Here is a 23,756-nt window from a genome sequence, read left to right as displayed (position 1 = left end):
ACTCCAAAGACAGATGAAGTTTGAAGGTGCCTAATAGGCATCTTGAACTTAAGTCCTAAGAGGATGGCGATGGGGGTCACGTCTCTGGACTTTAAAAGTTTATTTTCTGTGTTACAAAAATTATCACCACATGAGTATTTATTTGCAGCCCAGTTTCCTACTCTGACCCTCCCCTGACACACCAACAATTCCAACTTCGCCCACAGACATTTTCCCCTCCCTTCTTAGGAAAAAAATAGGAGGCCCCATAGCAGCAGCAGGGTTCTGTGAAGTTTTAAAAATAACTTTTATTGATTATAAAATACATGTAGGATACGTGTGGATGGACGAAATGTCCATTAACAGGAGGATAGAATAGGGTTGTCAGATAGAATACAGAATACTCTGTTGAATTTGTCTTATTTTTTTTTTTGTCTTTTGTCTTTTTATTTTTATTTATTTATTTATTTTTTGTCTTTTTGCCTTTTCTAGGGCTGCACCCGCCACATATGGTGGTTCCCAGGCCAGGGGTCCAATTGGAGCTGCAGCTGCTGGCCTACACCGCAGCCACAGCAACGTGGGATCCGAGCTGCGTCTGTGAGTAACACCACAGCTCATGGCAATGCCGGATCCTTAACCCACTGAGCAAGGCCAGGGACTGAACCCGCAACCTCATGGTTCCTAGTCGGATTCATTAACCACTGAGCCACGACGGGAACTCCTCTTTTGTATTTTTAGGGTTGCACCCTTGGCATGTGGAGGTTCCCAGGCTAGGGGTCGAATCGGAGCTACAGCCACAGCAACGCCAGATCCAAGCAGTGTCTGTAACCTACACCACAGCTCACGGCAATGCCTGCTCCTTAACCTGCTGAGCGAGGCCAGGGATCGAACCTGCATCCTCATGGATACTAGTTGGGTTCGTTAACTGCTGAGCCACAATGGGAACTCCTAAATTTGAGTCTCTGATAAAAACACAATACTTTTTGCAGCAAGCTCATCTCATGCTTCTAAAAGGGCCCACATTGCAAGTGTACAGTTTGATGAACTGTCTCTCACAAAGTGAACATATCTGTGTAAACAGCACTCAGATCAAGAAACAGAACATGCCAGGCTCCTCAAACTTCCCTTGTGTCCCCATCCACAAACTGCCCATCTCCCCACTATTCTTTTTTTTTTCTTTTTTCTTTTTTTTTAATTTCCCCACTGTACAGCAAGGGGATCAAGTTATCCTTACATGTATACATTACAATTACATTTTTTTCCCCACCCTTTGTTCTGTTGCAACATGAGTATCTAGACAAAGTTCTCAATGCTACTCAGCAGGATCTCCTTGTAAATCTATTCTAGGTTGTGTCTGATAAGCCCAAGCTCCCGATCCCTCCCGCTCCCTCCCCCTCCCATCAGGCAGCCACAAGTCTTTTCTCCAAGTCCATGATTTTTTCTTTTTTCTTTTTTTTTTTTCCCACTAGTCTGACTTCCTTTTTTTTTTTTTTCTTTCCCTTTTTAGGGCTGCACTCGAGGCATATGGAAGTTCCCAGGTCAGGGGTCTAATCAGAGCTACAGCTGCCAGCCTATACCTCAGCCACAGCAACGTGGGATCCAAGCCGCATCTGCAACCCACACCACAGCTCATGGCCACGTCGGATCCTTAACCCACTGAGGAGGCCAGGCATCGAACCCGCATCCTCATGGATACTGGTGGGTTTCGTCACCGCTGAGCCACGATGGGAACTCCTATCCTGCCCCCTGACAGCAAGGATGAGTTTTGCCTGTTTTTGAACATCGTGTAAATGGATGGATCCCAGCCGGGATTCTCTCGGGCGTCTTTGCTTCATCGTTACGTCTGTGAGATCGTCCAGGTTATGCACAGGAGTTGGGCGTTTTGGGTAACATTATCGTATGGGATATACTTATACTAAAATATGATTTGTTGTTTCTCTGAAATGGAAATTTCCCCGGGTGTCCTGTATTTTATCTGCCACCTCATCCTACTCTCCCATTAATCACCATTGTGTAGCTTTCCATTGGGGGCGCTTATGAATAGAGCTGCTGCGAATGTTCTAATACCTGACTTTTGGTGAACATATGGACTCATTTCTTGCGGGGGTTTACCTAGGAGTGGAATTTCTGGGTCACAGGGAATGCATATGCTCAGCTCGGCGTGTACTGCCAAGAGGCGTTCCAAATGGTACCAATTTGCACTCCACCCAGCAGTGTGTGACGGTTCCAGTCGCTCAGCGTTCTCGCCAATACTTGGCTTTTTCTGCTTGTTCATTGTAGTCGTTCTAGTGGGGCGTGTTCGGTTGTAATTTCATTGTGGTTTTAATTTGCACGAGGCCTGCTGAAGCCGGGCCCCTTCTCGTCGTGTGCCTCTGGGCATCGGGGCCTCTTGCTTTGTGAACGGCCTGCTCCACGGGCTGCCCTTGCTGTGCTGGGCTGGTTGCCTTTTCCTTGTTGCTGCGTAGACACTTCTTACCTGACTGGGTTGCAGGTTACTTGTCAGATCTGCATCAGCTGTCTTCTCTTGGAGAGTTTCGGGGAGCAGTGGAGAGCATTTCTGGCTGGCCGAGGCTCTTGCGCATGACTTAGAGGAACATGGTAGAAAGAGAAGTTTGATAAGAATTGCTATAGATCCCTTTAAATGGCCTTTGAGAAGGCCACACTTTGTTTCTTTTGTCATTTTAAGTAGTTTTAAATTGAAGGGTAGCTGATTTCCTATGTTGTGTTAATTTCTGCTGTACAGCAATGTGATTCAGTTATACCTATCTATCATCTATGTCTGTCTGTCTGTCTGTCCATCTATCTACCTACCTACCTACCTACCTATCTGTTCTTTTCCATGGTGGCGTATGTTGGAATACCATTGGAATCACGGGATTATTGAATGTAGTTCCCTGTACTGTCCAGTAGGACCTAGTTGTTTTTCCATTCTATATACAATAGTCTGCGTCTGCCAACGCCAAACGCCCCGTCCATCCATGCCCACCCCCTCCCCCTTGGCAGCCACAAGTCTGTTCTCTATGTCTATGAGTCCGTTTCTGTTGTGTAGACAGGTTCGCTTGTATCCTGTTTCAGATGCCACACATAAGTGAGATCATAGGGTATTTGTCCTTCTCCTTCTGACTTACTTCACTTAGGATGAGAATCTCTAGTTGTATCCGTGTTGCTGCAAATGGCATCAGGTTGTTCTTTCTTACGGCTGAGCAGTCTTGCGTTGTGTATATGTACCATGTCGTCTTGGTCCATTCATCTGCTGCTGGACATTTAGGTTGTTTCCATGTCTTGGCTGTTGTGAATGGTGCTGCATGATCACGGGGGACATGCATCTTTTTGAATGATAGTTTTGTCTGGGTATGCGCCCAGGAGTGGAGTTACTGGATCATATAACTTTATTTTTAGTTTTCCGCACCGTGTTTCTTTGGACATCTTACTCACCCTGAGACTGGGCCACTAGGGCCCGTAGATATGTTTAGAACTTGATGTGAAGGTGCAGATACATTTCTGTTGCATTGAGTTTATAACATATCTTGGGAAATTTAACCTAGGAAGGTTGGAAGCACTTCTAAAAATTTTGCATATAGAAGTTCCCATTGTGGCTCAGCAGAAACGAATCTGACTAGCATCCATGAGGACGCAGGTTCGATCCCTGGCCTCACTCAGTGGATTAGGGATCCGGCATTACTGTGAGCTGTGGTGTAGGTTGCAGATGCAGCTTGGATCCCGCATTGCTATGGCTCTGGTGTAGGCTGGTGGCTACAGCTCTGATTCGACCCTTAGCTTGGAAACCTCCATATGCGGAGGGTGTGGCCCTAAAAAGACCAAAAAAAAAAAAAAAAAGTGCATATATCCCAGCATAGACTCTATTGCATGTTTCCACACCTGAGGGGAGAGGTCATCCCTCAGAGAATGGGGAATCCTTATTTTTCATAGAAGGATGAGCCCCACCAGAACATACCTTTTTTTGGGGCCAGTCCCATGGCATGCATAAGTTCCTGGGGCAGGGACTGAACCCTCGCCACAGCAGTGACCTGAGCCGCTGCAGTGACAATGTGGGATCCTTCACCCAATGCACCACAAGGGAACTCCAGAACACAACTGGAGAAGAATAAAATATGTAGTATTTGAACACTAGTGGCATCTAAGAGTCACACTTAATTCATAAATCAAGGCTGAGGAGCCCATGATATTTATGGCAATTCTTGCTGGAGGAAATATTAAAATTTGTGAGAATCGTAAATGCTGTCACACAAATGCTACAGTCCCCGGTCATAATTGATGACTTCCTCTTGGATCTATTGAATAAATTAATTTCATTGCTGTATAGGTGACATGAATATGCTTTTATAATTAATTTAGTTCTGAGAGCTGCTTGGGGGGCCAAGATTTCATTGGGGGGCAGAAAATGGCTCAAGATGAAAGACGACACATGAAGAATAATTTAGAAATCAAATAAAGAATAACACTATAAAAGGAGAGAGCAGGCTTGCTGGGATCCTGTCGTAAAGGGAACACAGCCGGGAATGGCGGAATTTTCTGGAGGCGGATATTAAGGCCAGGACTTGTATTCCCCATGTCGCTACACTTTCGCTGGCGGTCCTTGTTTTGGAGGCTGGGGTTTAAACGAGGAGTGTGCAGAAGTTCCTGGAGGTCAGGTGGGTTAAGGATCTGGTGTTATCCTTGCTGTGGCTTGAGTTACTGTGGTGGCACGGGTTTGATCCTTGGTCTGGGAATTTCTGTGTGCTGCGGGCATGGCCAAAAAAAAAAAAAAAAAAAAAAAGGAAATAAAGCTTAGGGTATGTGGAAAGCCTCCTTCTTTTGTGGGGTTGTGGACCGCTCTTGAGACTGGAGCCTTCTGCCTACGAAGCTGCTCTCAGAGAAGAATTCTGAGGGGATCCTGGGAGGGGCATCAAAGCATTAAGGATGCCGATTTCTTGGAAAGCAGGCTGCCCACCCCAGCAGGTTCTCGACAACTAAACAACTGCCAAATAACATTTATGGAGCCCTTTCTTATGCCAGGATGGCCCTAGATTCTTTGCATCCATGGTATCAACGAGATTGTTTCTTTAGTCTTTTGAAATATAAATGTTGCCTTATTACAAATTAATGCATGTTTGGGGGCTATGCTTTAGAAAGCAGAGTTGAGGAGTTCCCATGGTGGCGTAGCAGAAACGAATTCATCTGACTAGTAACCTTGAGGATGCAGGTTCGATCCCCAGCCTCACTCGGTGGGTTGGGATCCGGCGTTGCTGTGAGTTGTGGTGTAGGTCACAGACAGGGCTTGGGTCCTGTGTTGCTGTGGCTGTGGTGTAGGCCGGCAGCTGTAGCTTTGATTTGACCCCTAGCCTGGGAATGTCCATATACCTCGGGTGCGGCCCTTAAAAAAAAAAAAAAAGAGAAAAAAAGAGAAATCATAGTTGAAAAATTTCAGCTATGCTTTGACCCCCCTGGGGTGCACCATTCCTGGTGCCCCATTTGGGGTTAGGGGGCTTTGAAAACTGTAGCCAGTAGATGCTGGGCCATGAGCTATTTTCCCTTTTCCTTTAAGGACCCCCCCCCAAAAACGAGGAGAGGTGCTTTGCTTGGAGAGAATCTTCTGTGCTCCCCCCGGCCCAAGTGTGGAGTGAAGTATGAGACTTAGACACAGCTGGATTTAAAGAGTCATATTTTGTTAAAATATCCCCCAGAGCATGGTCAGTTCAGATGCAATTGCGGGGAAGAGAAATGATTTTTCTCTAACTCTGAGAACTGTGCGTTTAGGGTTCTGCACACACAGCGGGTTCCCCACCACCCGTGTCACACAACTGGAAAGACCACCTGGAAAAGAGCCCCCCCCCCGCCCACGTATCCCCTGACCTAACGTTGCACCAAGCATTCAACCCTGACCAGCCCCAGCCACATGCCAGGACCCGGAGGAGGCAGGTGGGGCTGTGGTGCGTGAGTGTGTGCATGTGAAGGCGTGTGTAGTGATGTGTGAGTGTGTGCTGTGGGTGTGTGTGTATGACCATGTGTGAACGTGGATGTGACTTGTGTATTGCGTGTCCATGCATGTGGGCGATGGCATATGAGTGTGGGTACATGTGTGCTTACGTGTGGACACATGTGCACGTGTAAAAGACCGTAACTACATACGAGAACGTGCGTGCAGATGAGCGTGTGTGGGTTGTGTCTGTGCGACTGTGGCTGGTACATGTGTGTACATGTGAATGGTATGTGTATGTGTGAGGTATCTGTGTGTGTATCTGTGTGTGTGGCGTGTGAGTATGTGCGGTCTGTGTATGTGTGTGCTGTGTATGGTATAAGTGTGTGATGTGTGTATGTGGGGTGTGTGAGTGGTGCATGTATGATGTGTGTGTGTGTGGTGTGTATATGTGTGGGGGTGTATATATGTGTGTATGACACTGTATGTGAGGTGTCCTATGTGTGTGGTATGTGTGTGGGGTGTCTGTGTGTTGTGTGTGTGTGTATGATGCGTGTACGTGGGGTGTCTATTATGTGTGTGGTGTGCGTGTGTGGGTGTCTGTGCGTGGTATGTGCTGTGTGTGTGTGTTGTGTATGATGCGTGTACGTGGGGTGTCTATTATGTGTGTGGTGTGCGTGTGTGGGTGTCTGTGCATGGTATGTGCTGTGTGTGTGTGTTGTGTATGATGCGTGTACGTGGGGTGTCTATCACGCGTGTGGGGTGTCTGTGTGTGTGCGTGTGGCAGGAGAGGAGGGTATGCAGGGTGGAGAGGAGGCTGTGTCCTGCCCCCAGGGTACTTGCCAGGAGAGACCAGGACACCCGCTTGCAGCACCCTGTTCCTCTGTCGCCCAAGCCCTCGGGACCTCCCCACGGAGAGGCAGGATTGCCAGGGAGTGGTTTGCATGGCTGGAGTCCTGGGTTCGGCTCCTGGTTATGGCTTCACAGTTGAGGACGACACACCTCAAGCTCTCTGCCCGGAGCCGAACCAGCCCAGCGGACAGCTTCCACCCAGGCTCTGGTGAGGAGGTGCCCAGCCACCCTCTCATCAGATGAGCCCAGGGAGCTGCGTGGATGCGCCTGCTGCTGCTGGGGCCTCCAGCTTTTGGTCCTGCTGGGCAGCAAGGCAGCCCGCGGTGTTTTCTAACCTTACTCCTGACACCTTGGAGATGAGGGAGGATAAACCGACTTTCCAGAGCCAGTGTTTCCCTCTCAGTCTAGTCTGTCGAGTGGATTTGCAGCAAGGAGGTCACAGGGTGTGGAAGGCAACCTCTGGGACGGCCGCCTTCCCATATTCCTGCTCCTTGTAACCCCACTCCCCCCGACACACCGATTCTCTTCCAACAACAGACTATTGCAGAAAAGGTGGGATGTGACTTCTGGGATTAAATTACAAAAGACTGGACCTTCTGTCTTGGTGTCTCGAGTCTCTCTCTTTTTTTTTTGCTGCACCCAAGGCATATGGAAGTTCTGGGGACCGAGGATTGAATCTGAGCCACAGCTGCGACCACGCTGCAGCTGCTGTAGTGTTGGATCGGGATCCTTAACCCTCTGTGCCAGGCTGGGGATGGAACCCAGGCCACTGCAGTGACAACACTGGATCTTTAACCCACTGCCCCACAATGGAAGCCCCCCTTCTCAATCTTGAAACACAAGCTTCCATGTTGTGAGAACACGCAGGTGGAGAGGCCCCTCTCGGGGCTGAGTTGAACCCTTAAAATTGACGTGTTGACATCCTAACCCACAGAACCTCAGAACGTGACTCTATTTGGAGCTAGAGTCTTTAAAGAGGTAATTAGGTTACTATGAGGGCTTAAGGTGGGCCCTGATCCAATATGGCTGCCATCTGTATAAGAAGAGGAGATAGATGGGGAGGCAGTGGGAGGGATGGGAGTTTGGGGTTAGTAGATGCCAAGTGTGGCATTTAGAAGGGATGAGCATGAGCACAGGGAACTATATCCAATCACTTGTGATGGAACATGATCGAAGATAATATGAGAAAAAGAATGTCTATGTAGGTATAACTGGGTCACCTTGCAGTAGAGCAGAAATGGACAGAATATTGTCAGTTTCTATAATAAGCTCAATTATAATAAAGAAAAAAAACTTACACTAATCTTAAAAAAGATGAAACAAGACAGAAAGAGAAAAAAAAAAAAAAAAAAAAAAGAGGAGGCAACCAGGACAGACACACACAGAGGGAGGAGCGTGTGATGACACAGGGAGAAGATGGTTGTCTACATACCAAAGAGAGAGGCCTGAGGAGCATCGGTCCTGCAGCACCTCTATCCCAGGGGTCTAGTCTCCAGCATTGTCGTGAAAGCCACCAGTCTGTGGTATTTGTTACACAGCCTGCGCTGACTGATACAGGCCACCCACATGGGTCAGCCTGGCGGCACCTCTTCTGAAGCCTGCTGACAGCCACAAGAGTGGGTTTCCCAACCCCAGTCAAGCCTTGAGATTTGACTGAAGGCCTGGCTGACAGCTTTACTGCTGCCTCACGGGAGTTCCTGACCTCAGGTGCCCAGCTGAGCCACTTGGTATTCGGTCTTAGTGTGAGACAGTGACTGCTGGCTGTTTCAGGCTGTTAAGTTTCGGGGTAATTTGTTACACAGCCACAGAGAACTAACGTGGTTCCTGCCCCTTCATGGCTAGAGTGACCCTACGTTTTGTGGATCACACCAAGTCACTTTTGAGGATGAAACGAGGTTCTAAAATAATTGCAATTTTTTATATCTTGAAAAAATTTATTTCTTGACTGACAGTTTGATTTTATTATATTGGTATTATAAAGGGATCTGTTAGAAACTATTTTCAATAATAAAATTCTTTCTCAAATAAGTATAACATATATTCATGTACAATAGAGTAAAATTTAAAGACAATTGTTTGTATTGATTATTTGAATATGAAAGATTAAAAATGTGGACTACTGTACCTTAATCAGTTTCATTTTCCTTTTTTGGGGGGTGGGGGCTTTATAGAGCAGCACCTGTGGCATAGGGAAGTTTCCAGCCTAGGGTTCAAATCAGAGCTCTATCTGCTGGCCTACACCACAGCCACAGCAACACCAGATCCAAGCCTCGTCTGTGACCTACACTGCAGCTTAGGGCAATGCCGGATCTTTAACCTGCTGATCGAGGCCAGGGATCGAACCTGCATCCTCATGGGTACTAGTCAGGTTTGAGCCACAATGGAAACTCCCTTAATCAGTTTCTTAAGCCATGTCTGTCTGTAACATAACGTCAAAGGTATTAAATTTGTTTTCCAAGATGGCCTCATCATTTTAATTATTTTTTCACAAAATTTCCCACAAGTCTTCTCCAAAGAAACACTTCATGGTCAGTAGTTAATTTGAAGTTACTGACGCCTTCGATCTACTCTTCATTGTAGACTCTAATAATTTTAATTGGGAAAATATTCTCCCTATGGGTGCTGGGACACCTAGTTTCATCAGGGTAGATGAAGGCTGTTCTCAGTGCTACTTCTTGGCATTAAAATGTGAAAATCTTTCAGTCTAAATAATACCCGGTACTGCCTTTTTGCCTCCTTTCAGAATACCTTTCTTCAACAAATATTTTTACAAGACAAATTTAATCAAGCACATTGTCTTTATGATTCTTTTGAATGCTTCATAAAATTTATTTTTTTTTTTTTTGCTTTTTTTTTTTTTTTTTTTTTAGAGCCGCGCCCATGGCATATGGAGGTTCCCAGGCTAGGGGTACAATCAGATCTACAACTGCCAGGCTACACCACAGCCACAGCAACATCAGATCTGAGCCGCGTCTGCGACCAACACCACAGCTCACGACAACGCCAGATCCTTAACCCACTGAGCGAGGCCAGGGATCGAACCCACAACGTCACGGTTCCTAGTTGGATTCATTTCCACTGCGCCACGATGGGAACTGCAAAGATTTTTTTTTTTAAATTTGTTTGCTTTTTCATTAAATTTAGATGCTGCAAAATGGTAGGCTTTTCCAATCTCCTGTCCTTCTGGGATGGAATGTAATTTCCTCTAATTAAAAATTGAAGTGCCATCAAAATATTCTTCTTAGAAGTCAAGATATTTTGAAGTATACTTATAGAGTTTCAATATTGATCTCTCATTAATTAATGTGTTCCCTTTTCCTCTTATTTTTAAGGGATAAATTTCACCTTTTGTTTATTTTCAGGCTTTGTTTTCAATTAATGTAATTTTTCAGAGCTTCAGAAACTAAAAATCCAGGTGTTAAATAATCAGTTTTCTAACTTTCTCCCAAAAAACCATTATGACATGTTATGTTTCATTCTTAACTATAATTGAGGGTTTGGTGCTTTAACTATAGATTAGTTATTAAAAGATAAATAGAATAAATACTAGAAGGAAAATATTATAGGAACCTAAGTAAAATGGATTTACTTTTGCTATATTCCATTGATTGCTCAAACTTTGTTAAATTTTAGTTTCTTTATTATTCGACCAGGACTTTTGCTTATTGTTTTTTTCTTTTCTTTTTTCTTTCTTGGAAGTTTCTAATTGCCTCGCTTTTTTCTTTCTGCGTACCTCCATTATATCTTTAAGGCCTGGTCACTCAACCGTACTCTTTGTTAAAGAAAAATGCTTTCTTCTTGAATATTTATCATCTTTCAGAATCTCTCATCTCCAGTTACAATTTGGACAGGTTGTTTTTTAGTTCTGCTACACAGCTGTGATCCTGGACTATTTTCCTTGGACTTCTGGGTTAAGTCTACTCTGTTTTAGAATCCTCATTTAAAATAATTCCTGTCTGGATTACTTTTTTATTTGCTGGAGGATATCCTGGGAGAATATTTTTCAACAAGAATATTTTAGAATATAAATTTTTCTAAGTGTTTTTATATCCCCAAAAGCTTCCGTTATCCTTATGCTAATTAGTTTTTGAAAGAACAGATAGAATTGTAAGTTTAGAGTTTTAATTAATTAATTAAGTAATTTTTTTTTTTTTGTTTTTTAGGGCTGAGGCACATGGAGGTTCCCAGGTCGAATTGGAGCTACAGATCCTGGCCTATGTCACACCACAGCAAGGCAGGATCCAAGCCATACCTGCAACCTACACCACAGCTCATGGCAACGCTGGATCCTTAACCCACTGAGTGAGGCCAGGGATTGAACCCACATCCTCATGGTTCCCAGCTGGATTCATTTCCGCTGTGCCACGACGGGAACTCCTGCAGATAATCTTTTCTTCTTGTTTGGAGGCTTTTAGAATCTTCTCCTTCCTCTTGGACTTCTAGATTTCAGGAGAATGTGTCTGGGAGTGGGTCTTTTTTTTTATTCATTCTTCTTTGTACTTGGCGGGGTCTAGTGACCAGAAGATGTATGCGTTCTTTTGGTGCTTGGGGGTGTTCTAATTTATGTATTTTCTACCTTCTATTTTTTTCTAGAATTCTTAACACAGGACTTCTTAGACTGATCTTATATGTCTCATATTTTTTTTCCTCATATTGTCCTCTTCTTTTTTTTTTTTTTTTGGTCTTTTGTTCTTTTAGGGCTGCACCTTCAGCATATGGAGGTTCCCAGGCTAGGGATCTAATAGGAGCTGTAGCCGCTGGCCCACACCACAGCTCACAGCAACACCGGATCCTTAACCCACGGAGCGAGGCCAGGGATTGAACCCACAACCTCATGTTTTCTAGTCTGATTGGTTTCTGCTGCGCCACGACGGGAACTCAGTCCTCTGTCGTCTTGATGCGCATATTCTGAGAGACTTCTTGAACTTCAGTGTGTTTTCTGCCGAATGTTGGTTTAGGAATGACGTTTCCTTTCTTTCTTCCTTTCTTTCCTCCAGAGCTGGGGGCATTCGTACACTTGTGATTCAGAAGCTCAGGTTAGGGCATCATGAGAGAGAAGGACGTGAGGCTTGGGAGAGCCTGGGATGGAAGGATGGCCTGACAGGAGAAGAAGGCCTCAAATTGGCAGAGGGGCCAACACAGAAATAGAGGGGTGTGAGTGTGTGTGTGTGTGGGAGAGAGAGAGAGGGAGTGTGAGCAGGACAGGGCAGAGGGGGACGCCTCCCAGATGTGTGGAGGCCTCGGTGATGGAGGCTGCCAGGCCCTCTCTAGCTGGAGGGCGGAAATGCAGGCCAGGGTAGCAGCGGCACAGCCAGGGAGGCTGGGCCACAGAGGACAGCCAGCCTCCAGAGAGAGGGTAGAGGGAGGAGCAGAGTCTGAGCACTGCCTGCTCCAGGGCGGGGAGAGAGAGGGTGCAAGCCGGGGCTGTGCGCTGCCCCCGTGTGCCTCATCCTTCCTCAGCCCTTCCACGGCCTGAAGGGCTCTGCTGTCTCAGGCTGGCTGCCGAGGGCCGCTGCAGGTGCACAGGCTGGACGTCCTCCCCCCAAGTGGCCCTTTTTTCCATAAATGTGGCCCGTGAGACACCCTGTGTCTAAAGCAAGTGGCAGCCACCCACCTTGGTGTCCTACGGTAAAGGTTATGATGCCCTGTCACCTGGGTGAGCTCATGCGTTCCTGGGACTTGGTCCAACTTGGACGGGGACACGGGCCTTACGCAGTTGTCGGGGTGACGTCAGCTTGCGTAACCTCCAGATCTCTGTTTCCTCCCGTGTAAAGCTGGGACAGTAGCCGCGCTGTCACTTAGCTTTTCTAAGCCTTGGGGGCATCCACAGGAAGTAGGGTCAGGACTCCCCTTCTCCTGGGGGCCATGAGACTGTGAGGGTTTGTTTGGTATTTACATGGTCAGTTTTTTTTCTTTTTGGTTAGAGTTGCACCTGCAGCATATGGAGGTTCCCAGGCTAGGGGTCGAATCCAAGCTGCGTGTGCGACCTACACCACAGCTCACAGCAACACTGAATCCTTAACCCACTGAGCGAGGCCAGGGATTGAATCCGCAACCTCATGGTTACTAGTCGGATTCATTTCCCTGTGTCACAACGGGAACTCCCACGTGATCCCTGTTGTTCCCAGTTTAGTTGAGGAAATGTACTGAGTTTTGCTGCCTGCTCCCTGTGTCACAGATGCAGGTGCGAGCCATCTGGCTTTGACCTCTGAGCACATGCAGCCAGGCTATAGGGCCTTCGTTTACAGCCCAGCCGCCACTGGGAGAGACATGCTGCTACCTTGCTGGTGCCTGAACACCATCCAGACTCTGGAAGGAAATGGATTTTGTGTTACCCAAGCTCATCCAGAATCAAAATCAGTTCCCTACTGTCCACTCCCTGCTGGGGACAAGGCTCCTACAGGTCTGTCCGGATGCTGGCTGTGCCGAGGGTACCCGCCGGCCTCTCTCCAGGGAGCACAGCCGCCCCACGCGGGCAGGGGATTGCCATGAACAATGCGTTTCCATCATCTTGCTTGCACGTGGCTGCCTCCAGCCCCCAGGCAGGCAAACCCAAGCATCTTCTGCCCACTTTCCAGCAGAGGTGGGCTCAGAAGGGCCTGTGTTTTGTTCGATGCCCTTCTGCTCCCATCTCGAAATTACAATACATTATCTTGGAACTTAGTTTTTGTAAGTGCTATCTGAGGGAACCACGGAGTGTGCACATAAGCAGAGCAGATCCGTGTAGCACTTGTGTGGTCCTTCCTTGCTCCCCATTTGCAGATGGTGTTCTCAAAGCCTCGAGAACCCAGAACTCCAGGGGACCCCGGGGCACGGGAGCTCAGCCTGACCCCAAGTGAGTACAAGGCCCACGGGTCACATCAAGGACTGGGTGGGTGGGGGCCCCGACCTCCTGAGGAGCCACACTCTCTGTTCAAACCAGAACTGGCTTTGAGGCAGAAACATGAGGGGACCAAGTGACCCTGTCTTATCTCTTCTTTCTCAGGTTACATCCCTTAGTCTACTGCTTACACTGAAAATGATGATACAGAAGGAGAGAGAGAAACAGGACCACCACGGTTCCTTTTCTTTCTGTCCTTCCTTGCTCAGCAGTAAGCCTGAGGTGCAGAGCTTGGGGATAATGTCAAGGAGTGAAATAAAACCCCTTGAGCTGTGTGCGGCATTTCCACTGATCTGATAGGGATGAAGCCACACGTGCCTGTACAAAGTACCATGTAATTTCAATTATTCCACATACAAGTTAAATTCTCTTGTCTTTGCATTTAAAACTGGCTTTGAACGTGTAATGGATGAATGGTAAAATTCATGTTAGTAATTACAAATTTTAATTATCCTGTACTTAGAACAGCATTAAATAGCAAATAAAAACGCCACAAGTTGAGAGACAGACAGGACAGAGAGAGATATACATGGAAGATAGGAAAAACTTTGTGTTTTAGTGATTTTAATGGCATTTTCCTCCCCCTCCCCCGGTTTTTGAATAAGGGGTCCCATATTTTCATTTTGAACAAGGGGCCCCACAATTACGAAGCAGCCCTGGGATAGGAAAAGGGGACTGAAAACATGAGAGGCCCAGCAAGAGTTATTTGAGGCTGAGTCAGACACAGAGGCTCATCTTTGAAGGAGTCTGGATTCAGGAGCCATAAGAATGGTGATGATGAGGGTGGTGAAGAGGATGATGGTGATGAGGATGGAGGTAGTGGTGGTGATGAGGATGAGGGTGATGAGGATGAGGGTGATGAGGGTGCTGATGAGGAGGATGATGTGGTGATGGTGATGAGGATGGTGGTGATGAAGATGAGGGTGATGAGGATGAGGATAATGATGAGGATGAGAGTGATGATGAGGATGATGGTGGTGGTAGTGGTGGTGATGAGGATGGTGATGAGGATGAGGGTTGTGATGATGGCGATGGTGATGAAGGTGATGAGGATGAGGATGATGAGGATGCTGATGAGGATGATGATAGTGGTGGTGATGGTGATGAGGATGAGGGTGAGGATGAGGATGATGATGGTGGTAGTGGTGGTGATGAAGGTGATGAAGATGAGGATGATGGTTGTGATGATGGTGATGGTGATGATGAGGAGGATGAGGGTGTTGAAGATGAAGGTGATGATGAGGGTGTTGAGGATGAAGGTGATGATGAGGATGATGATAGTGGTAGTGGTGGTGATGAAGACGGTGGTGTTGAGGACGATGGTTGTGATGATAGTGATGAGGGTGATGAGGATGATGATAGTGGTGGTGATGGTGATGAGGATGAGGGTGAGGATGAGGATGATGATGGTGGTAGTGGTGGTGATGAAGGTGATGAGGATGAGGATGATGGTTGTGATGATGGTGATGAGGATGATGGTGATGATGAGGATGATGGTGATAAGGATGATGGTTGTGATGATAGTGATGAGGGTGATGATGAGGATGATAGTGGTGGTGATGGTGATGAGGATGAGGGTGATGGTTGTGATGATGGTGATGAGGGTGTTGAGGATGAGGGTGATGATGAGGATGATGGTGGTAGTGGTGGTGATGAAGGTGATGAGGATGAGGGTGATGAGGATGAGGGTGATGGTTGTGATGATAGTGATGAGGGTGATGATGAGGATGATGGTTGTGATGATGGTGATGATGGTGAGGGTGATGATGGTGATGAGGATGATGAGGATGAGGGTGATGGTTGTGAGGATAGTGATGAGGATGATGATAGTGGTAGTGGTGGTGATGAGGGTGATGAGGACGATGGTTGTGATGATGGTGATGAGGATGAGGGTGTGATGATAGTGATGAGGGTGATGATAAGGAGGGTGATAGTGGTAGTGATGGTGATGATGGTGATGAGGATGATGGTTGTGATGATGGTGATGAGGATGATGGTGATGAGGATGAGGGTGATGAGGATGAGGGTGATGATAGTGATGAAGGTGATGATGAGGATGATGATGGTTGTGATGATGGTGATGATGGTGATGAGGATGAGGGTTGTGATGAAGGTGATGAGGATGAGGATGATGGTGGTAGAGGTGGTGATGAAGATGAGGGTGATAAGCTGACACTACTGAGCTAAGGAGTAGCTCATTCATCTTCACGAGAATCCTACCAGCTCTGGCATCTTGGCAGGCCACATCTGAGGTCAACTTTTGCCTCATGGAGATCAAAGGTGCCTCCTTCTCAGGGTCCCAGATACGTGGCCTGCTCTCGCTGCATAAGGCCCTCCTTCCAAGGGGGGGGGCAGGCTGGCCCCATAGCCCCCAAGAGTGCTCACAGCTGCCTTGTTGGGATTCCACTTGGGAAGGAGGGAGAGCCAGCAGAGCTCTCAGAGGGACAGGTGATGCTCTCCTCCTTGTGAAGACCTTCCTTTGGTAACAAGTGGGCTGCCCACACCCCACTCTGAGGGGCGTACCGGGTGGGGGTTTTTGGGGTCTAATCCAGGGATCTGGTCATTTCCCCAGAGCTCTGTACAGACAGACACCTGATGGCCGAGCCCAAGGCCACATGCTGGGATCTGAACCCAGGCTCACCTGGCTCCCAAATCTGTCGCTTGCAAGGCATTGTACCAGCCACAGAAGGAAGACATTCCAGGCAATCTTGCCCTCTAGGACGGCTCCCAACCACCCTGCCGGAAGTCTGCTCCATGGCTGTGGGGGCCAGCACTGCTCTTACAGTGCATTTGGACCTGGGACTGGAGGGGGTACTGCAAGGACTGGGGAGCCCTCCCACAACTTGAGCCAGCTGCCCTTTCCCATGAGCTGGCATGGGCCCAGCCCTCCCAGTGCTCCCGGCCAGGCTATGGCTCAGACTCCAGGGGCCCCCTGCAAGGAGTCTCAGAGAAGGCACAGACCTGCTGACCTCAAAGGAGTAGCTTCCTTTTCTGGGGGAGGTGAGCTGAGGTTGATCACCTCCTGGACCCCATGTCCTGATCACCCCACAAAGCCGTTTCCCACAGGCTGGGCCACGAGCCTGGGTTTTCAGGTTAATCCAGGTAAGAGGCCGTTCAGAGGTTCACCTGCAGGCAGCCAGGCCCCTAGGGGGCAGGGCTTGGGGGATCACTTGCCAGAGGAAGCCCCTGACTCCTCAGGGCACTGGGGTGGGTGGGAGGGCACCCCCCGAATGAGCCTGGTGGGCGTGTCCTGGGTTTTCATCTCTCGTGTCCCAGCAGCCTTGGCTGGCCCAGTCAGTCACAACTTTCTGGAGCACTGATATACCAGCTGCGTCAATCTACCAGACGGTAACTAATTTCCAATGCTATTTTATTAAAACCAACTAAGATACTATAAATTAAACACAGAGCCTGTGTGAACACTCAAGATCAAATAAGAAATACCAGAGAAATATCACAGTTTCGGAGAGCTGCTCTGAGTTACTGCTCCCAGGAGCGCAGATTCGAGTTTACCCTCCTCAGTGGGGGGCCCCCCGGGGCCAGCAGGAGGGCCAGTAATGATGGCTGACTCCTGCTGGCACTCTAAAGTTGGCACAGGCACATTTACTTTCACTGCATGTGGCGGTGTCCAGCATTAATTACCTTATTCGCATTTCACAGGCCCAGAGAGGTGAAGCCATCAGAGTCACCGCAGCGAGCCGTGCTCAGCCCGGATGGAATCGTGTCTTCAGACACCAACTTGCTCCTCCTGGGCCGTGGGCTCTGGGATCCACACGGCTGCCTGGGACCCGGAGAGATTGGCCTTGGCGGCTTTAGGAAAATCATGATTTGCTGGACAGTGGCACTGCTTTAGAGTCCCGACCTCAGATAAAGGCTGATCATGTCCACACAAGAGATGCAACAAGGTGGCCCGCTGACCTTTGTTCAAGGACATGGCCACTTGAGCGCACACGGGTTGGTGGAGAATGCCACGCTTTGCCAAAGAATGTTCCGTCTTCCTTTCTCTTATCTTATCGCGTGTGCATTTGGGAAGGAGGTTGTGTCCAGCCAGGGCTGCAACTGGCCTGGACTGTGTCACCCTGACCCAGACCTTGTCCTGGCACGTGTTCGCACCTGGCCCCCAGATTGCCTCTGGGGCCTAGGAGGAGAAGGTGGGGGCTGGGGTGGCTCCAGAGGAAGGTTGCATGCGGGCTCTGGGGTTGGGGCAGTGTGGGGTTTGGTTGCTGGGCTGGCCCAGGTTCTAAGTGAGAACAGGACTTTTCATCCCCCACGGGCACCTGAATTTGTCCCTCCCTCCAGCCTTGGTGGCGGCAGGTGGCACGAGGCAGATGCGGGCCTGTGACATGCAGCTCTGCTCTCCGCCCACCTCCTGTGAACCACGCAGGTGCCTTTGTCCTGGTTAGAAAACGGTGGCGCTGGTTAGAAAACGGTGGCAGAGCTGCTGGTAAGTCTCTGGGACATGACAGCCCCTTGCTGGGAGAAGAGTCAGCTCCTCATATTCTGATAAACGGCAGGTGTTAGTAACCATACTTCTAAACGTGTGGAAAGAATTCCGGCGGCTCACACTGAGTGCTCGGTGTAAGCCAGTGACCATGATTTGTCCTTCCTGGCCTGGGTTCATCTCAGTGACTTGTGATGAGTTTCATCATCGGTCCCATTTTACAGGAGCAAAAACCGAGTCTTAACCATGGTAAGTGACTTGCTCTGAGTGGCACAGTGACTAAGGGACAGCCCTGGAGTCTGAGGCTCAACCTCTGTGCTATCACCTGCCAAATCCTGATCCCTCTGCCCACTCCAGGCCTGGGGTTTAGGCTCTATAGACATTGCTCCAGTTTATCTCATAGTGACCTTTGGGGCTTATATGATGATGGCTTATAGGTGGGGACACTGGGGCTCAGAGAGGCTCAGTGACTTGGCCACGGTCACACAGCTAGTAGGTGGTGGACCAGGCATGGGAACCCCAGGTGTCTGACTGAGGTTCCTTGCTTTTTACCTCTTGGCTGCAGCTCCATGCTGGTGGGGCCTCTGGGGAAGGAATATTCTTGCAATGAAGGGAGCACTTCAGCTGAGGTCACAGGACAGGGGTGCTGCACAAGCCATGAACCCACCAGCCACCCTCCCCCAGCCGTGGAGCAGAGGCCACGCCCTCAACTTGGGAAAGGCTGAGCCACTGTGGGGTGGGGACAGCACAGGGAGCAGTGCCGGGCACCTGACCTGAGTCTGTACATGGCTGGGGGCTCCCATGAGCCTTTGGCTTCCCGTTGAGCTGAAAAGCCACGTCTGGGCTTCTTCCCAGGCCTCCACAAAAGCACAATAACCCCTGCAAGCTGATATTTCCATAATTAAATTGTAACATTGTCACCCTTTCAACAAAAATGACATATTGGCTTCTCCTTATTCATGGAGAAATTCATTGCATACCTAGAAAATACAGAGACAGCTACAGACATTCAGGGCCCACTTGCTTTGTGTGCAGATTCGTTGCTTTATTTGTCACACGTCCTTGCTGGGCGGCTGAGGCCTCAGGCCTGCCCTCTGGGAGCTCACAGTCCAGGGGGAGGCGTAGAAGCATTTGGGGCCTCGGCTTTAGAACTAGGACTGTATTGATTGATGGGCAGATTAATTCATTCAATGAATATTTATTGAGGATCTATTAGGTGCATGAAATTGACATTTGAATTATTCATACTTTCATTCATTTATTGGTTTTGAAATCGGAAAGGGCCTGGTGATGAGTTCGGCAAAACCCCAGCAGACTTGTGACCTTGTTCACTTCTAGGACAAAGATCACCTACAAATTGAAAATTAGATTTTGAAGTTTTGAGCACGCCCCTTCGTGTCGTGTTCCGAGTGAGAGCTAGAATTTCCTTCCCCTGGTGCGTTTCCATCCTGGCTTCGCCTTACAGTCATCTGGGGAGATTGTGCAAAGGACCCATTCTGTTGTCTGGGGTCCCATCTTTATAGATTCTGATTCGATAGGCTTGGGGCGAGGCCCTGGGGAAAAGAGTGCTTTTAAAAATCCCCAGGTGGGAGTCCCCATTGCGGCTCAGTGGGTTATGAACCCAACTGGTATCCACGAGGATGTGAGTTCAATCCCTGGCCCCTCTCAGTGGTTTAAGGATCCAGCGTTGCCGTGAGCTGTGGTGTAGGTCACAGATGTGGCTTGGATCTGGTGTGGCTATGACTGTGGCTGTGGCTGGCAGCTCCGATTGGACTCCTAGCCCTGGAACTTCCATATGCCACAGGTGCAGCTCTAAAAAAAGGCCCCCAATTTTTTTTTTTTTTTCACGTGCAGCCACACTATGAACCACTGGTCTATACCGGAAGTTCTTTCCTCTCTTTTTCTTTTTGGCTGTGCCTGTGGCATGTGGAAGTTTCCAGGCCAAGGACCTGAGCCACAGTAGTGACAACACTGGCTCCTTAACAGGCTGAGCCGCAAGGAAACTCCTATACCAGCAGTTCTTAACCTCAACTGCACCTTACAATCTTCTGGGGAGTTTTCAAAGTCCCCATGCCCAGGCTGTACCCAGTTCACTAAATCAGAATCTCTGGGGGAGGCAGTCAGGTGTCAATATATATATGCTAAAGCTCCCCAGGAGATTCCAGTGTGCAGCCAAGACTGAGGACCATTGGTCTGCACCTAATTATAATCATACATGGGTTGGGACTGGCATCACAGAGGGTGTGAGGTTGGAGCTGGGTTTGGAAGCAAAATAAGAGTTTGCTAGCATCCCTACAGGGGAAGAAAGGGCACTTCCATATGGAGAAACCAGCATGTGTGTGAAGGCAGCAGGGCAGGAAGGAGAGTGGAGGGTTTGGAATGCCATGTGACTAGAGCAGAGGCAGGGAGGCTGTGAGGCTGGAGAGAGGAACTCTGCTCATCAGACCACTGGCTCTGCCCGAGGAGGCCAGAAAGCAAGAGATCAGGTCTGTTCCTGTTATGGACCATCCTGCTGGGGACAGATGGCCTTGAGGGAAAGGCTGGAGGTGGGGAGACCAACAAGGAAGGAGTGTCCAAAGCCCAGATGGGCGATGAAGAGGCCCCAGCCCAAGGTGGAGGCCAGGGGTGGAGGAGAGCATGCATTCTGGAGACACTTCTGAGATGGTGGGTGGGTTTGCAACATGTCTGCAAATGCTATGACACCCTCCCCACGGAGGGCTGGCTTAGATGTCCCTCTCCTTGAGTTCAGGCTGATCTAGGTGCCAGCATGCAGTGGAGGTGACAGAGCATGACTTTGGAGGCTAGGTCCTGGTTCTCTTGGGAGCCCTGACATCTGTTTAGAAAACTCTGACTGTCCGGAGCCCACCATGTGGGGAGGAAGCCCAGGCCACGTGAAGAGGCCATGTGTGCATGTTGTGCACTGTTCAACAGATGCAGCTGAGGTCCCAGCTGATGTCAGAATCTGCTGCCAGATAACGTGAGAGAAGATGCCTCCAGATGATTCCAGATTCCAGTCTTGAGTCTTCTCAGCTGAGGCTCCACACACCGCGAAGCAGACAAGCTGTTCTGATGCCTTGCCAGTTGTAGAATCTAATTCATGAATTGAATAAAATGATTATTTTAGGCCACATGATGGTAATTGCTGGCATAGAGGAACGTGGTCAGCAGTTAGATGCAGGGGTCAGGAGGAAGGAGCCGTGAGAGATGCCCCAGGGCTTCTGGACCAGTTTGTTACCTGCTGGCTGGGAGGGACCTGTGGGACGCTGGCTGGAGGTGTCCAGAAGGTAGAGGAGCTTCTAGTGGCCAATGTCTGCTTCCCTCTCCGAAACATCACCAGCTCCGGCCTCTCTTCAAAGAGATCTGTCTGTCCCCGGACAGTGGCGGTCATTCCCCCACTTAGAAACGCAGATGCCCCAGGTGTTTCTGATGCTGCCCTGGTCTGGGGAGCCCCAGTCTCCCTGAGCGTGGTGCCCCTGCCTTTCTCCGGTCACAGTCACCTGGGCCACAGCAAGCACAGCAAACATCCCTGTGCCAGGGCCTCACCCCAAACCCTCCGAGCGTCAGTGTGTGTGCGTGTGTGTGTTGCCGAACCCTTGGCTGCTTCTGTGCCCCGACGCCAAATAGAAATGCAGACACAGCGTCGGAGGAAATAGAAAAAAGTAGTTTTAATTGCCAGGCAAAGAAGGAACACAACAGGCTAGTGTCTTGAGGACTGTGCCCCCTTGGAAGGGGTAGTGAGGAGTCTTACAGCGTTTGAGGAGCAGGGCGTGGTCAGCTCGTGGACATTTTCCTGATTGGTGGGTGGTGAGGTCATCGGGGAGTGAGCATCTTCAACCTTCTGTTTCCAGCCCATCTGGGGTCTTCAGCACCCGGTGGGGCTTCAGCACCTGCAAAACAGCTGCAAGGACATGGCTCAGAATATTCTCTCTAGTCCTTGAAGAAGAACTCAAGGTCCTTGACTGTTGAATGGCTAAACTATTGTGTTTTTTTGCATTTTTTTAAGGGCCACATCTGCGGCATTTGCACATTCCCAGGCTAGCTCTATTCGGAGCTGTAGCTGCCGGCCTACACCACAGCCACAGCAACACCGGATCCGAGCCCATCTGCGACCTACACCATAGCTCACGGCCATACCGGATCCTTAACCCACTGAGCAAGGCCAGGGATCGAACCGGAAACCTCATGGATGCTAGTTGGGCTTGTTAACTGCTGAGCCACGAAGGGAGATCCCCGGCAAAACTATTGTTCTTTTGTTTTGCTTGACTGTTTTCCTTTTTCTCTGCATTTTCTCACTTCTCTTATTAAATTGGTTCTTTGACTAAAGTTCTTCTGTAGAGAAAGGCAGGTGGAGGATGTGAGTGGGGGGTCCACTCTGGGAAGACCTCGCAGGGTCCTGCTTTGTTACGTGTGTGTGTGTTTGTGTGTGCATGTATCCGTGGGTCTCTGGGTGTCAGAACGTGTGTGCACATGTGCGTGGCTCCTCTGCACTCCTGGGGTGTCCTGTCCACTGCTAGGAAGTGCTCTCTCCTGGTGAGGTTGCGCTGACAGATGCCAGGCCCTGATTTAAGTCCTTTGCAGGCCAGTAGACAGTAGATGCTGTGAGACAGCTTGGCGGGCGGGGGGAGGGGGGGAATGCCCCTATCGTCCCATTGCCCTGGTGAGCAAATAGAGGTCCGGGGCTCACAGCCCTCTGATTAGTAAGAGGCTAATCCCAGCTGACCCCGGAGCCAGTACTTAGCTGCGCCCATGAACTCACAGCATCCCTGAGCCAGCAAGAATCTCTGGGCCATTTCTCTTAGCCAAAGACCAGGACCCTTGATCCATGTGCCAGTCCTGCCATCCTGCCTCAGCAGGTGTCTCTGCCCACAACCCCTGTCCCTCCCGAACACCCTACAGGACACTTCATGTCAGTTCAGGCTCAACACAGTGGAAACCTCCACGGGGGCCCTGAACTGCTGGGGAACCAAGGGAGGCCAAGCCCAGGGGCAGGCTTGTGCGGCTGGGGGGTCCTGCCCCACTGAGCCAGGGATCTACGTGGTTGGCAGTGGTAGTCCTGGTGCTTGCAGAGGCCAGTGGCTGGGCACTGGGCCAGGCCTCTATGTCCCTTCCCTGTGGACACACCTGGGCCAACAGAGTGAGATGGAGCAGACTGCCGATTCCAAGATGTCACTTTGCTGCTGAAATAGGCTGATTTTAAAGAATCAAAGAGAGTGGTTTATTTACGGCTGAAGTCATTTCAAAGGGAATTAGGAACGTAAATCACAGTTGCTCTGGCTTTGCTTCCTTTTTAACCACGTCCGGAAAAGAGCGTTTCCATGAATTCTGTGTACATGTGGAAAAGGAGGCTGAGAGAGAAAAGCTGGGGAAGGATTTCAGAGTCAGGCGATGCATCGGTGTGTTCATGTATTGTTGTTAAAGTGACATGAATAAATCATGACACCGGGTAGGACTGCGGCTTCACGGGAGCCCTTCTGCATGGAACATAGGGGGCTGCTCCTCCCAGCGGTTCTGGGGGCAGGTGGGGCAGGTTCAATATTAGCCCCAAGGGGCAGGCAAGGAAGCCAGGACTCAGACACGAGGGGACATGGCTGGGTCACCCAGCCCGGGACGGGAGCTGCTGCCGACCCGTGTCACTTTGCTCCAAGTCCAGGGCGCCTTCTCCGACCTCATGATGGTAGTCATAAAGC

At 49.3% G+C, this 23,756-nt stretch overlaps 1 long non-coding RNA gene across 5 annotated transcripts in view; it reads left to right on the top strand.

Annotated features, from left to right (window-relative positions):
* The window catches only part of LOC146397122 (uncharacterized), a 30,295-nt gene extending 6,777 nt beyond the window's left edge, over positions 1 to 23,518 (top strand). For 2 of the 5 annotated variants that reach the window (XR_014827136.1, XR_014827132.1), the window contains one exon: positions 17,289 to 21,197. This is a non-coding gene — a long non-coding RNA (uncharacterized LOC146397122). Of the gene's footprint in view, positions 1 to 1,486; positions 4,453 to 17,288; positions 21,198 to 22,126 lie in introns of those variants that run through there. The other 3 variants (XR_014827133.1, XR_014827135.1, XR_014827134.1) reach the window with 3 other exon arrangements.
* Positions 23,519 to 23,756: the final 238 nt, after the last annotated feature.

This window comes from Sus scrofa, chromosome 14 (assembly GCF_054392235.1).
Source record: "Sus scrofa isolate SSC_HxYL_T2T_F1_AM1 chromosome 14, Sscrofa_HxYL_maternal_Yorkshire_Landrace_v2.0, whole genome shotgun sequence".
Lineage (NCBI taxonomy): Eukaryota > Metazoa > Chordata > Mammalia > Artiodactyla > Suidae > Sus > Sus scrofa.
The sequence above is the reverse complement of the archived record's forward strand: the minus strand, read 5'-3'. Positions and strand labels throughout refer to the sequence as shown.